General features: G+C 35.6%; 2 pseudogenes; one reads left to right on the forward strand and one right to left on the reverse strand.

Moving 5' to 3' along the window:
* Positions 1-2,544: 2,544 nt before the first annotated feature.
* On the reverse strand, positions 2,545-6,649 carry LOC149263288 (uncharacterized; annotated as a pseudogene).
* Positions 6,650-7,519: 870 nt separating this feature from the next.
* LOC149263289 (vacuolar protein sorting-associated protein 36-like) overlaps positions 7,520-16,467 on the forward strand; it is a 32,909-nt pseudogene continuing 23,961 nt past the window's right edge.

The following is a 16,467-nucleotide window of genomic DNA, read 5'->3' on the forward strand; positions in this document are numbered from 1 at the left end:
TTACATTCAAAACAGGTGACCTGGGGAAAATCGTCATAACTTTCTTTCTGGGGATCGGATTGAAATTTCATAAGAAGGTACAGAAAGAGGACCGACTGTAGTTTCTTGTGTGCATTTTTTAGATCGAAAGGTTGAAACAGTGACACGTGGTACTTCATACAATTTCGCTCTTCTGGAAAGGTCTATAATCAGGTCATCTTGGGAGATTGTGCATAACTCTTTCTTAGAGAATCCAATTTGGATCAGACTGGTGGCATTGGAAAGAGGACACAGAGGGCTACTATAGTTCACAATTTCAGAACTTAAAGATCTGAAAGTACAGAGTTACAGTCATTTCAAGGTCAAGCTCCTAAAATCAAGAAAAAGCAAGATGAGGAAGTTTGATGGCAAGGATCCGGTAAATTGGATACTTCAGATGGAGCAATATTTTGATCTACATGGTGTACAACTGTTACAAAAGGTATGTATTGCATCTTCATATTTAGAACCAGATCAATTTTTATGGTATGAAGGGCTTTGTTCTCATAAAAAACTTGTTACGTGGTCAATTTTCACGGAGGAAATGATAGCACATTATGAGGATACAAAGAGCAACACCTTCTTTAGAGCAACACCACAACAATTGGAAAGAGTAAAAGGGCTTTGTGACATAATGGAAAGCAAAACTATGGAAACCAGGAAGCATACCCCTCACAACTATAAAGATGAAAGTGTTGTTTCTCCCGGCCTTCCACAACCTACAAGGGTTACACCACAACAATTGGAAGAAAAAAGAGAAAAAGGGCTTTGTTACAATTGTGATAGAAAATGCACTAAAGGTCATAGGTGTGCTGAGAAGAAATTATTTTACATAGAATATGAAGAGGAGGAAGAAAAGGATCAAGAAACATCAAAAGAAGAGGATATACGCCAGGACACCACCCCAGAGAAAGAAGAAATGAATCAGACCATATCTTGTAAAGCATTGACAAGAATTACCACTCCTCAAACTATCAAGATAGAAGGACACATCAAGAAGAAAAATGTTCAAGAAGTGAAAGATCACATTGAGCATCAAGAAATGAATCTGACCATATCTTGTAAAGGACTGGAAGAAATTACCACTCCTCAAAAGATAGAAGGACATATCAAGAAGAAAAAGGTTCAAGCAGAGAAAGATCACATCGAGCATCAATAGCAAGTTCTCCAACTTTTAAAGGATAACGCCACTTTGGTGAAAAATCAAATGAAACAACAAGTAGATCAACATCGTAGTGAAAAATGCTTTGATGTAGGTGATTGGGTATTTTTACTGCTACATCTCAAGCAAGCTATTTATGATAAGGAAATGTTGGCAATACTACATGCACTTAAAAAATGGCGACCTTACCGAATGGGAAGACTCTTCAAGGATGAGGATGTGGAAGCATTGTTTTGTGCTATTTATATTATCCAACCAGATTGGATAAACGAAGCAAGTGATGAATGGAAGAAGGACGAAGAAGTATGGCCACTTATTCAAAAGTTGTAAAAGATCCCAATTCAAGCAATATTGCCAGAAATTGAAGAGGAAGGAAAAATCATATTGGAACCTGGAGCAGTCACAGAAACAAGAACCTGACAGCTACGAAATCAATCAATTTCAGAGTATCTCATCAAGTGGAAGAACTTACCCGCTGAATATTCCACATGGGAGGACAAGAATTTTATACAGAAGCATCAAGAACTACTCAAGCATTGAGGACAACGCTTTTTGAAGGAGAGGGGCATGTTAGGCCCCTATACTACTAGTGTAACCCCTTATTGTTATTAGTATAACCCACTTATTATATTGATGTACCCATGTAGTGCCCATATTGTTACTATTGTGCCCCATAGAAGCCCACTATTGTTATTATTGTGCCCTTACATTATTATTGTTATGTCGGCTCTGATTATGTTATAACCCCTTAGACTCCTATATATAGAAAGGAGGTCTTTTCATTTGTATCATCCAAGAATTGTTCATTTATGTAATGTAAAGGAGGTTGCCCCCTCGAAGAGGCTGAATTCTAAGGCGTGGATCTCTCTTTTCTATCTTTTTGTGAGCGGGTTTCGTAACAGCTTGGGGATGGCCAATTGTAGCAAGTCCTTGCACAATTGAGCCTACGGTTCGGTGGAGAGTCGTCCCCAAAACCTTGTTGTAGTAAGCAGACATCAACCATAGGTAAGTGCTACTCATAGTTTGAACTTGATGTTGATTAGTTGATTAATTACATGTTTATTTGGGCTGTTACATATGGTATCAGAGCTTAGGCTCAACCCTTAGGGCCTATGGGCATCTTAAAAAGAAAACTCAACTTGTTTTGAAAGTTACAGGATCGTTACTTCCGGGAGGCCGCATGTCTTTTTTTTGTTCTACAAACCTTCGCTATACACGTAATTTTTTTTTTTATTCAGTGCATACTGGCTGCATAATTATATTTTGATGGTGTTCATTTTTAAAGTCATTCCTATGAGTAATTTCCACGGCAAATCTTATCATGCACATATTTAAATAAAATTATGAATATGTTCCTTGAAGCACTATGTGTTGTGGAGTTTGAAGAAAAATCGCTCCATATATTTGTCAATGATGTTGGTATCGAGGTCCTCATCTAGCTTCAAAACTTGATTTCTACGAACTAGTCGCACTCCTCTCTGCTCTGCCCGATTCCTAGAAGACCAGTGTTTACAAGTTTCTTCCCGTACATCGTCAACATCGATTAACAGACCCATTGGCATGGATGATTATGTTCATCCTTTTAATTGTCGGGCGAACAGGGCCCTTAGAAGTGGATCTTCTTCGAACACTGTCGCGCTTGTTAGTTCTAGCGTCCGAGAAGCCCTTTTCCACCATGAATTTAAGTTCAAAGTTCTTGTATTTCATTTCTTCCATCCGCCGCTGGGCCAGTGCTAACTTGACACTGCTCTCCCCACCTTCATTGTCTACTTTGCCTTTGGGGTTGAGACGGTTTCCCACATTTTGACTTTCAAGGTTTCTAGAAGGCCCCTACTCGTTCAACAAATTGGCATATAAATTTACAGATCCACTCTGGTAGATTGTTTAAAGTTTTTCACCTGTACTTTCTAATCAAATGGCATTCCTTTAGCTATCAAAAACTATTGCCCATTTAAGCCTTTAGCTGCCATAATTTGGGGCAGAAATATGAAGTGATTGATAGCAAACTCTCTGAAAGAAAACTTATAGACAATTATAGGAAGAAGAAGATCGCTTCCATCCTCTATCTTGAGAACAATCACAGGTTATGGAGCATAATCTGGGAGACAGATAATTAAGAAAAAGACAGGTAGAAGACAATCAATAGATTATGAATAAGAGAAATGTAATCATTTGTATTTTCCAGCTTAAAGCATTCATCTTTCTAGTTCCTTCTAGTTATTTGTATGTACTTTTAACAATAGTTATTATTAAGATCTCATTGCCGAGTTCATTTTTTTAACAAAGCAGACAAGCTACAGAATTAAAACAATATACCGATGAATCCCATAGCTCATTTTATTTTAACTTCAATCTGGGATCATACAAATTTCAGAGGCACTGCATACTGGATATGCAAAGCATAAGGATAGAGATATGTATGATGTCGAAGAGTTCTTGAGGCCCTTAATCTATGATGCAAATGTGAAACCGGTAACCATTTATGTCTAAGAGATTAATATTAATAATTTCATTGAATTAGTAGAAAACACAACGAGGCTAACTTATCTAAACTACTGCCTGTTCATTCAATCACTGAAATTGGACAGTGCTAATGATTATGGTTATAAGTAATCAAAATACAAGAAAGCTATATTGCTAACAACAAAATCATACTAACACTGCTGGAATTTAGGTTTGTGTAATCTCTTTGTGGAGCATCCAGGTTACAACCATTGTAGATAAATATGATCCACAAGGTTACCTCAAATGAAGTGCATATCTGTTCAAGTCCAAGCACCAAAAGAAGCTCCTTCTCTCGTCAAGAATTCAAAGCGCTAAAATCATTATAGCTAAAATGTATTGTAGCCAATAGGTTTGTTTAGAGTTTCCTGATATTGTTTCGATCTTTATGTTGTAATTAATGAATGTAAAACCCGGTAGCTATTAAAGCTTTGTTAAGGGTTTGATATGGTGTTGCCTTCGCGGGTGCGCTTGCAGGCGGGCCATCTTATTAATAAAATGATTTTATTTTGTGTTTTGGGGAGGGATAACCTTCCCAGTCATCCAATCCGGTTTTGGGTCGGGTGGCGGTGTCTCTTCTTGTTTATGGTGTGTTTCTGTTGGAATATCTCCTTGGTTGTTTAATTTCTTAAAGCCCCTTAGAGTAATCATTTAATGGTCATAATACATTCAATAAATTTGTTTAACGATTTATTTTGTTAAAGGCAGTCCATTTAATTTTTCTTCTAACATAAGTTATGATTGCTTAAATAGCTACTCAAAATATTTCACTCTACAGCACAGAATTTCAATTTATCCTAGCACATAAAGGTCATGAATCTGTAGACTTAATATTGGTGTGACATATAATTTCAAAAGTCATGGTGAATAAATTTTCTTTCAGAATTCAAGTACCTTTGTAAAACAATAAATTTTCCACCAACATTCTTAAGCTTTATTCATTCGAATTTTGATTTTATGTGGAGACAATTCTCTAAGTTTTATTCAGACATCATTATTACCTTCCAACTCATGTTTTCCATGGTATAATACTATAAAATAAGTGATTATTGATAATTTATGGTTTAAGTCTTGTAATAAATAAATTTGGATGAATGGAAATCAATTGTGAGTTGATGTAACTAATTGCATATTCTAAAACCAGGGAATATTCTAGATTTATTTTAGCTTTTGACACATGAGTAAGGAAGTAATGTAAAATTAAACTTGATTAAACAAGGGAGATCATGGTTCCTAAACGTCGAAGACAAACCCGAAGCAACCTGAGGTGGAAACGCACTTCAGAGATAGGAACCCCAGCTGAGCAAGCTATATTACATTCCCTTGGAGAAATGACAAACATCTTTAAGGATTGGGTCTCAAGTCAAGGACAAGATCAAGGAAATGATCAAGGTAAAGGAAGGGAGTTGGAACAAAAATAGAGACCAGACCTAAATTCTCAATTCAATGCCAAAGATGGACAAACAACCCTTGATATTATAAAAGAAGTCCAAAAATCCAAATTACCAGAGTTTACGAGTCAAGAAGAGGGTTCAAAAGCAAAAGCATGGGTAATTGGTGTCAAAAGAGCACTTAGTTTTAAGGCATACACTTCAAGGGAAAAGGCCCAAATATCAATGAGTCTACTAAAAGGAGATGCTCTATTATGGTGGGTAAATGAAGAAACGAAGATGCAAGTCACCCCAGTGCAAGTCACTTGGGAAATGTTTGAGGAAGCCTTCCGAACTAGGTACCTATCAGAGGAGTACAAGCACCAACAAGTAGGCACTTTCCATGAAGTGCGACAGAATGGTAAATCTATCAAGGACTATGAAGCTGAATTTTATGCGTTGGTCCATCACATGGACTATATGGCTGATGATAAATGTCAAGCTGAAAGATTCTTGCATGGACTCGATCCCTTGGTCCAAGCGGAAGTCTCCATATGGAAACCCACCACTATGGAAACGACCACTAGTTTAGCCAAACAAGTCCTGAGAAAGATAAATATGAAAAATCGAATGGTGGTTGATGAAAATACAGGGAAGAAACAACCCACAATGAGGGTAAAAAGACCAAGGGGGCAGCCATATAGATTCCAGGGAAGACAAAACAATGTGCACCTTCTCGGCTGCCTCCAGGAGGACATAAAGGTTAGCCCTACTTGAATAGTGAGGGTAGAGGATTTGGTGGCAAAGGACAAGTACAATGTAAGAATCAGGAACAAGTAGAATGTTGGCAATGTGGAGGTCCACATTATAGAAGGGATTGTCCAAGGTATCAAACCGGGATTAAACAATAGGGACACAAAGCAAAAGGAGGAAGACCACAAAACCCACACCAAATTCATGCAGCCACATACCGTCACCAGGCTGAGCACCAAGCCACAGTAGTGGAGTCCGCAGGTATGATCAATAACATCCCTCTATCTGTGTTAATTGATCCAGGTGCCACTGATAGTTTTATTTCTCCTTCAACAATACTTAGATGTGGATTGAAAGCTCATGAGCAAAGTAACTTTGGAATGGTAGAAATGGCATCAAGCTCTCAACAATCAATAGGGTCAATGGTAAGAGATTGCAGTGTTAACATTGGGGGCTGTGATACCAAAATGAACCTATATAGCACGAATCTAGGGACTTATGACTTAATTTTAGGAATGGATTGGCTTGAATCTCATCAAGCTATATTGGATTGCTATAATAAGTCAGTTCTCTTAAAAAATGACCAAGGAGAAACGAAAGTAATAAAAGGCATTAAACGTGATGTTACGTTGTGCCTCATATCATCCAAGAAAGCTAATAAGTGTATGAGGAAAGGGTGCAAGATCTATGTGGTAGAGATGGTTCCTACCAATGAGAAGTCCTCAGATAAGTTGCACCCACTACTTTCTGAATTTGCAGATGTATTCCCACCAAAGCTACCAGGTTTTCCTCCAGTTCGAGAAATCGATTTCTCCATAACTTTAAAACCAGAAGTAGAACCCATATCCAAAACACCTTATCGAATGATTGTCCCAGAGCTTAATGAGTTGAGTATACAGCTTAGAGACTTCTTGATCAAGATTTTATCCGACCCAGTGTGTCGCCTTGGGGTGCACCAGTGATCTTTGTAAAGAAGAAGGATGGAACTCTTAGATTATGTAATGATTACCGAGATCTAAACAAGGCCATCATTCGGAACAGGTACCCCATACCTCAAATAGATGACCTCTTTGACCAACTAAAAGGAGCTTCAATATTCTCCAAGATAGACTTACAGTCAGGTTATCATCAACTAAGAATCAAGGAGGAAGACATACCTAAGACAACATTCAGAATGCGATATGGACACTATGAGTTTATTGTTATGCCATTTGGTTTGAATAATTCCTAGGCAGCCTTCATGAAATTGATGAATAGTGTCTTCCAAAAATATCTGGACCGCTTTGTTCAAGTGTTCTTGGATGACATCCTCATTTATTCCCGCAATGAGAAGGAGCATCTAGAACACTTGAGATTGGTACTACAATGCCTTAGAGAACATAAGCTATATGGAAAACTTACTAAATGTTCCTTCTTTGAGAAAGAAATTCAATATCTAAGCCATACCATTAGTGGGAAAGGCATTGTAGTGGATTATAGTAAGATTGAAACTATAATGACTTGGCCTACTCCTTGGAATGTCAAGGAAGTACGCAGCTTTATGGGGTTGGCAAGCTATTATAGAAGATTTGTAGAAAGGTTCTCATAGATATCTAATCCCATCACCCACCTCCAAAGGAAAGGGGTTAAGTTTGAATGGACAAGTGAGTGTGAGAGAGCATTTAATGAGCTAAAACATCGACTAACAACTACTCCAATATTAAAGGTACCCGACATGGACAAGGACTTTCGTGTATGCACGGATGCATCAGGAGAAGGATTAGGTGCAGTCTTGATGCAAGATGAAGGGGTTATCGCTTATGCTTCACGTAAACTCAAGACCCATGAAATCAATTATGCTACTCATGATCTGGAGTTAGTGGCAGTTGTAATGGCCTTGAGACTATGGAGACATTATCTGATGAGGCGTCAATTTGAATTAAGAACGGATCATAAAAGTCTTGAGTATATCTTCACACAAAAGGACCTTAATGCTTGACAATGACGTTAGAGTGAGCTATTTAATGATTATGATTTCAAGATATCCTACATCAAGGGAAAAGAGAATAAAGTTGCAGATGCTTTAAGCAGGAGACCTAGACTTCATTCAATATCGTCATTAAAGATAGACTTGAGAAGCCAGATTCTAAACCACCTAGTAGGAGACCTGCAATACCAACAAATAAAATTTGCCTTACAAGAAGGGTTACCTATAGCAACTAGGTGGGAAGGATACACCTTAGAAAATGATGGATTGCTACAATATAAGGGTAGGATTTATGTCCCAGATGATGATGAACTTCAGAAATTAAAAATGAAGGAATCCCACCAAGCGCCATATGCTGCACATCCAGGAGTCCAGAAAATGTATGCAGACTTAAAACACCTATTTTTCTGGACAGGAATGAAAAAGGATATAACAAAATTTGTGGCCCGATGTTTAGAATGTCAATAGGTTAAAGTTGAACATCGTCACCCGGCAGGGCTTTTACAACCCCATGATATACAGGAAACTAAGTGGGAAGTTGTTTCAATGGATTTTGCTGGAGGCTTACCTATGACATTCCAAAGACATGACTGCATTATGGTTGTTGTTGATAAATTAGCTAAGAGTGCTCACTTCATTCCAGTTAAAACCACCTTTGAAGCATCAACTATCGCTCAAATTTTCTTAAAAGAAATAGTTCGCCTTCATGGAGTACCTCGAAAGATAATATCTGACAGAGATGCATGTTTTACTTCCAGATTTTGGAAAAGCCTATTACAATCTATGGGAACATAACTAAATTTCAGTACAACATATCACCCAGAGACAGATGGGAAAACAGAAAGAGTAAATCGAGTGTTAGAGGACATGCTAAGAATGTATGTCGTGGATCAACAAAACCAATGGGAGAAATACCTTCCCTTAGTGGAATTTGCATACAACAATAGTTATCACAGTTCAATACAGGCATCTCCCTTCGAAATCTTGTACGGAAGACCATGTCGTACTCCATTAAGTTGGGATCAGTTAGAGGATCGAGTCATGTTGGGACCTGAAATGCTCTAAGAAATGGAAGAACAAATGGCCACAATTAAATAGAGACTAAAAGAAGCTAGGGATTGCTAAAAAAGCTATGCTGATGCAAAGAGAGTTGATAGAAACTTTGAGGAAGGAAGCCAAGTTTTTATTAGAATCTAACCTTTTAAAAGTCCCTTTAGGATTGGTAAGGGAACAAAGTTATCCCCTAGATTTGTTGGGCCATTCATGATCCTAGAGAGGATTGAACCAGTTGCTTATAAGCTCGAGCTGCAATTCCATCTAAGAAGGACGAATAATGTGTTTCATGTTTCTATGCTTAGAAAATATGTACCTGACCCATCCCATGTTTTGAAATTTGAAAAATTGTAGGTTTTTGAGGAAGGAGTCCTTCAGGTCGAACCATTTTGTATATTGGACCGTCGCGTTTGTCGACTCAGGAACCGTGAGTTTGAGCAAGTCAAGGTCCAGTGGGACAAATGTAGCCCAGGGTCAGCTACCTGGGAAGATGCAGATGTTATTATTAAAGACTTTCCTTATTTACTTGATTAAAATGTGTGGTAGTGCTTACTTAGCTAAGACAAATACTTTTTATCCAGCAACTAAATCAAGATACATCTAAATTATGATTTCAGTATAATGATAGGAGGATAATGATGCACATGTGGTTCTTATAGTGATGATGTATCCTTATGATGGTAGTGATATGCATAGCTATTATGATGTTATGTCAAGGTATATTGACATATTCATTTACTACGTGATGATAGGTATTTAATGTTGAATACTCATGATCGATATGATATGCATAACATGGCATAGGAATTATGATGCTAGAAGTCATGCTATATCTTTGATGCAATATGTTCATGTTATAACCTATGATGGTATTTCATGAGGTGAAGCATGCAATAGTTGCATACAAATTTATGACATGCATGAGCACACAGTTCACAATGATGAATGTTCTCATAATGACATGCAAGACTTGGCATGTGAATTATTTTCTATGATACTATGATGGTATAGTTAATGCATTGTTGCATGTTGAGGTGTGATGATTGACAGGACTCCACAATGGGCCGTGAGGGCCAGTTTATTTGATGATCTTGTGTGAGCCCATACACACAAGGGAGAATAAGTAACACCACTTTGACCTTTGAAGCTGACTGAGTTTCGTGGTAGGGTTGAAGTTTTCCCTATCCAGAGTTATAGAGACTCCCTTCCTTACCAGGCTTTGATGTGCCTGCTAAAAGGGAGAGTATGGGCTGGGGACAAACTCAATCAACACTAAATATGCCAGTGGTTCCTTTGTCTTGTGTAGCTCTTAATGGATAACTCTTGTAGGGCTATGGGACCATCTTGAGGAGGCCAAGTGCCTGATGTTGTAGGCTAGGTGCCTGTTATTAGATTGGGATGCTGAAGTCTGATGGGGGTGTAAGGACTTCGATGCCTGGGGCTGTGCGCCTTAGTAGTTGTGGAGGGAGTGGGCCAGCCTTGCGAGATGCCCAGAGTCATTAAGTACCATACTGGATGCTTGCCTTGGGGCAGACGAGGTCTGAGTTAGGCGCGAGCCTTGGGGGCAGCCTTAGACTAGGATACAGACTGGGTCAAGCTTATGCCTGGTGCCGAAAGTGGGAAAAAGGACAGAGATTTCTTGGGATTTCCCGGGTGTTGTGAAACTTTCGATGCCTGCTGGTTATACTAGTTCAGCAGAGGGTGTCAGGCAACCATGAAGTAATAAATAATAAAGATAATAAATAATAAATAATAATAATAATAATAATTCAACTTAACTTCGGGACGAAGTTCCTTAAAGTGGGAGAGTATGTAATGTCCCTTAGTAATAAATAATAAATAATAAATAATAATAATAATAATAATAATAATAATAAAATACAAGAAAATAAATAATAAACAATGAAAAAAATAATAAAAATAAAAATAGTAATAAATAATAAATAACTATACTAAAGCTCTAAATATATATAAATAGAAATAAAACAAGAAAACAGTAAAAAATCAGTAAAGCTATCAAAATAAAATAAAATAAGAAAGCAATAAAGTTGCATGTAGACACATGGAGTGTGTGCATGTGGTTCCTCTTCCACTGTTTGCTCTATTTATTAGATGGTGAGGAAGATGGGTGGCATTCCATCATTCTAAGATTCTATCATTCATTCTCTTGGGAGAATAGTGTTCTAAGACAGAGGAGTCATTGGTAGTAGTACGTTGATTGAGGGCTCGGGGGTGGCTAGTTGTAGCAAGTCCTTGCAAAATTGAGCCTACGGTTGGGTGGAGAGTCATCCCCAAAACCTTGTTGTAGTAAGCAGACTTCAACCATAGGTAAGTGCTACTCATAGTTTGAACTTGGTGTTGATTAGTTGATTAATTACATGTTTATTTGGGCTGTTACAGATTCTTCGAAGCTTGTCCTTGAGCGCCAATTTCCTCTAGTCGCTACTGTTTTGATAGAGGTCCTTCAATGTCTTCCACATTGAAAATGGAGTATCCTTCCCATGGAGGCTCGAGACAATATGGTCTCTAACTCCCTCCAGGATGATCTGTCTCGACCTCGCCACACACTTCTTCCATTCAGCGAATTCTTGTGCATTAGCTGCAGCTGGTTTGGGGATTTCTTGATCAACAAAATCCTTCAAACCATTGTCTTCTAATACAACTTCCATGCGATCTTTCCATGCTATGTAATTTGAGCTGCCATCCAAGGCATACTCGAGTCTCAAGCCATAGAACGCCATTGACCAACCTAAAGTATGAGATGAATTCGATTTGTACCTTCAATCCCGAACTTCAAACTTTGAATTTCCCTTCTTAGTATACTGTTCACAGCTTCGATCACCTTTTCTCTGATAAACCTGGCTCTGATACCATGTAGAAATTTCTCTATAGATTAGCTAGCTCTGATACCATGTAGAAATTCTTGCAAATTCTCTACAAATCTACCTTTGAGATCTATGTAGAAAATTTGACTGTAGATTAACTCGATAATGCAAAAAAGAAAAGAAAAATACTGTAATCTACTTCTACTATCAAACTTGCAGAAGCTTAAAGATCGAGCTGAATCAGAGCTGAACACATATAACCATAAGAAGAAGAATCAATGCACATGAAACACAGAAAATAATAAGGGGAAAGCCTCAGCTAAAAACCCCAATATCTGTATTATCATACAAGGTGGAAATACACCAAGATTACACAAAGCTTTAGCTCTCATAGCTAGCCAGCTCTCAGTACAATCCTATTGGATGCTCACAAGCAAACACGGCTTCTCACAAACCTTCTCCTCTGCCCTCCAAGCCTCCTATTTCCTTGCGTTGTTTCTCCTAGGTGATCCTACTGTTACCAAGTGTAACACTGATTACTCACACCGATCTTACACCCTGCAAAACTGCGCAATCCTCAAGGAACCTTCTTCCTTCTGCATGTATGAGTTTCCTTTATAAGAAAACTCATGCAACTGATAGTAACCTATCCCTATCTTTAACCTCAACTGGGTCTTTGTCTAAACTGACATGCATGAGTTATTTATGAGAGAATCCTCAGTTATCTGGAGTACACTAGTTTCATGCATGCATGCATTAACTGACTAAACTCACAATTAGTTCCTCAAATTGTTTGGAACTAATTTAACTGGACTTAACTTAGTTAAGTGAGCTAACTAATTACAACTCAAATACAACTCATCCTTATCTCCTTAACTAAGGGATAATCTCCTTAATTTAAGGGATAAATGTTGCATGACTTCACAAATACTTCTAGCTTGAATTTCTCCAACTAATTAATCCAAGATGAATTAATTAATTATTTTTCAAGTAGCTAGTGAGACTAAATTCGAAATTTAATTCACAATTCTAATTCAAGAACAAATCAAAATTGGAATACTCTGAATGCTATTTTTAGCATTTCTTGTAATATTTTTAATAACTTTTACAATTACTTTATAATAATAATAATAATTTATTTTATAACAATCATTTACTCTATATATATGTATGATCTACTCATAATTTATATAATATGTAAAATAATAGAAAACCTAAAATAATTTTATCTTACAATTTCACACTTAAATAAAATAAAAGATAAATTTATTATCTTAAAAAAAGTTATTATTTTCCATTATTAAAAAGAAAATTCAAATTATCTATATCAAAAAACTAAATTCAACCCTTTTTTTAATAGATAAAAGCTATTCATATAGTTTTCACAATAAAAGATCATATTTATTTTTCATAACAAAAGATCATAGATCAATTATAATATCACATTGAAAAGATTATTAAAAAAAGCTATTCATATAGTTTTCACAATAAAAGATCATATTTATTTTTCATAACAAAAGATCATAGATCAATTATAATATCACATTGAAAAGATTTATTTAAATTGCTACTTGATTTAGATTTCCATTTGATTCATATTTTTATTATCCTCGTTATATTTAGAAGGATGCTATTATCTTCTTTGTATAATTATCTTTGTCATTTCTAGAAAGGTTTTAATGGTTTTTTATTTTTATTTTTAGAAAATGTTAATTTAAAACTTTAGAATTTTTCATTTAATATTTTTATTTTTAAAAAATACTAATTTAAAAATTTAGAAATTTTCATATAATACTTCTATTTATAGATTTTGTGATTATCTTTGAAGACGAATGATGTGTCTCCACTCCAAAAATGACTACTGACTCTCGTCGATCGAGTCGAAAATGTCAACTGACCTAATTAAGAAGCCCCATTCAAGGAAGGTTAGGGTTGATGGCAGCAGGCTTGACTCGGTTATCACAAAAACATGTGGGTCAAAGGGGCCTCAACCCAGCCACTCACTGTCTCAACCTCATCCGAGACTCCATAAATAATTAGTCTATATATGTATATTTTTTTTTTACCTTGAAGGCTACCACTTAAGTGTATTGACTTTTGAAGACACTTTTTCTTTTCGCTCATGACTTAATTAATGATGTGCCTAATCATTCCCCCACCTTGTTGAGACTGTTTAGATCTTAAAAAATAAATCAAGAATCAACATAAAAACAAAAAAAATTAAAAATCAACATAAATATTTTTTCATGATACATCATATCCTTATTCAATATTCTTAAAGATTAACACAAATTGACAACATCTAGTATAAGGTTTATTATCAATCATCCTACTTAAATGCAAAACAATTCAATAATTTTTTAAAAGATTTTTTTTTTTAAATACATAGTACCTTTATTCAATATGTTTACAAAATCAACGTAAAATTTATTCTCAATAATCTTACTTAAATGAAAAAAATCAATAATACTTTTTCCATTTAAAAATATTAATTACTTTCACATATAAATACAATTCCTATCATCATTGGATATCATCCTAGTCAAGGTTTGATTCCATTCTAGATAAAGTTAGGAAAGTGCTATGGTTTATGTTATGATGCTAACACTATTTTTCCATTGCTTGACACAAGATTGTGGGGCGATGTTTGCACAACATGGCTTTGAAACACAACGTTTTCATATACTTTGCTCTTCATAAGTTTGTATCCTCCATACTTGAGGTGTCATCAGTGATTGGTGCATAACATAAAATTCCAATTCAATGATTTACCACTAAAACATTCACGGGAAGTCTGAAATTTCAACAACAAATCATAAAGAGGCATCCTACCAACCACAAATCATGTAGGTCCATTATTCTAATTTCTTTTGGTCCATTAATCTAATGGACAATGTCATGGTTACCCCAAACTTCAAACATAAAAATGCAGAGGATTATGTTGGGTCAAGGAGCAATATTGATACATTTGGATGTTATTATTTCTACACTACCAAGATGCAATTTTTTTAGGTTGGGTAGTGGGCCAATTTTTGACTTTAAAATTCAATTCAATGCAACTTGAACCTCCTCATCAAGAGATTGAAGAATTATTTGCAATACATATTTCACATTCCGTAGGCATTTTGTAGATATAATATGTTATACGCCAATGTTTTTATGTTTTAAAAGAATGTTTTATCCATATATATGTGGAATGGATTTAAAAATGTTTTGTTAGGGTGATCCAAATTTTATTTCTGGAACTAAATTGTTTCGTTAATTGTATATTTGGTCCTTTAAAAATTGGTATAAATTTATTTTAATTTCGGATTTTCAAGATGTGTATTTCTTTTTAGTGCAAACACTCGAGAAAATGTTTACATCTGGAGAGATCCGATTCTTCTAATTGTTTGGTAGATTCTTAGTTAAGATGGATCTATGTTAGTTTTGAATAATATTATTTATATTATATAAATTTCACATATCTCTATATAAAAGTATTCTCATTTTTTATTTTATTAAAACTTTGATTTAATTTCTATAGAATATTCACAAAATATTTTTAGTAGTAATGAGAATAGAAAACTTTGATATATCTCAAAAGTAATTATAACTTTTTTTTTTTTTTTTAAGATTTAGTTTAAAAAATGTTATAAAATAAAATTAAAATAAAATATTTATAAAATATTTTGATTGTGAAATGAGTTATGGTTTTTGGGCATGTGGTATTGATAAGCCATGATATTGTAACAAATCCTATTTACAATTTAATAATATCCATAGTAAAGTGGGGTGAATATCCATGGTTAAGAATCTTGTTATATTGTAAGTATTAAGTTTTTATGTGCTTATTAATTAAATTTAAATATGGTTACAAAATCATTATTTTAATTTATATGGTAAAATGGATCTTAATTTATAGCTATTATTTATATGTTATATATTTTAATGTGATATGTATACTATGATTTTTTTTAAAGAAACGGTTATAATTCTATTAAACAATCAAGAATCTGGCCAGAACCATTACATTTGATAGCAATAACAATTCCTCATTCCTCCAAAACTGCTCTGACCAGAGACAGTGAAATTTCAAATTCTTCTTCTCCAGATTTTCTATATGATTTTCCTTATACATCTGCCAAAAAATTCCATTAACATTTACATACTTGCATAACATATTAATATCTATTTAGACACTAAAAAACCTACTGCTACACACTGCCTATTCAACTCCTTCCGTGGATTGTTGCGAACTACTTCCATATCTTCCACTTCTGCTTCTCCCAACTGACCTTCGTCCTCAGCTTCCTATTGCTCCACTTCTTGTTGAATCTCCATTTGCATAATAAGCTCTAGAGGGGAGGCTCCCATTTCATAGCGTGGTGTTCATTGACATGTCCACCCTCCTTGATTCTGAATACATACTTTAAAACATACACCACAACAATCTCCACCCTCTCGTTCAATTTCTCTACCTTTCTATCCAAGCTCACAATCTTCGACATAATAACCTCCATTTCCACCTAGACGTTCTCTACGTCCTTTCTCAGACCCTTAAACTGGTTTGAAACAAGGATGAAATGATACCAAGCTTCAAAAATTATTTCCCCTCCTATCCTTGATATCATATCCTCCACCTCATGCTTGAACACACCATAGGGACCCTCAAAAGAATCACCTGCACTATTGGCCGCTGGAGAAGCCATGTCTTCAGCCCGAAGTGAATGCACAACAATCCACAATGCATAAGCTCTCCAGATCCATCTTCTCATAGCTAAGACCAACTCCAAATTGATCGCGTGGACTTTCATGTTTAATGCTCTGCGTTAATTC

Source organism: Pinus tabuliformis, chromosome 6 (genome assembly GCF_031772625.1).
Source record: "Pinus tabuliformis cultivar Carrire ecotype Pingquan chromosome 6, CPIR1, whole genome shotgun sequence".
Taxonomy (NCBI): domain Eukaryota; kingdom Viridiplantae; phylum Streptophyta; class Pinopsida; order Pinales; family Pinaceae; genus Pinus; species Pinus tabuliformis.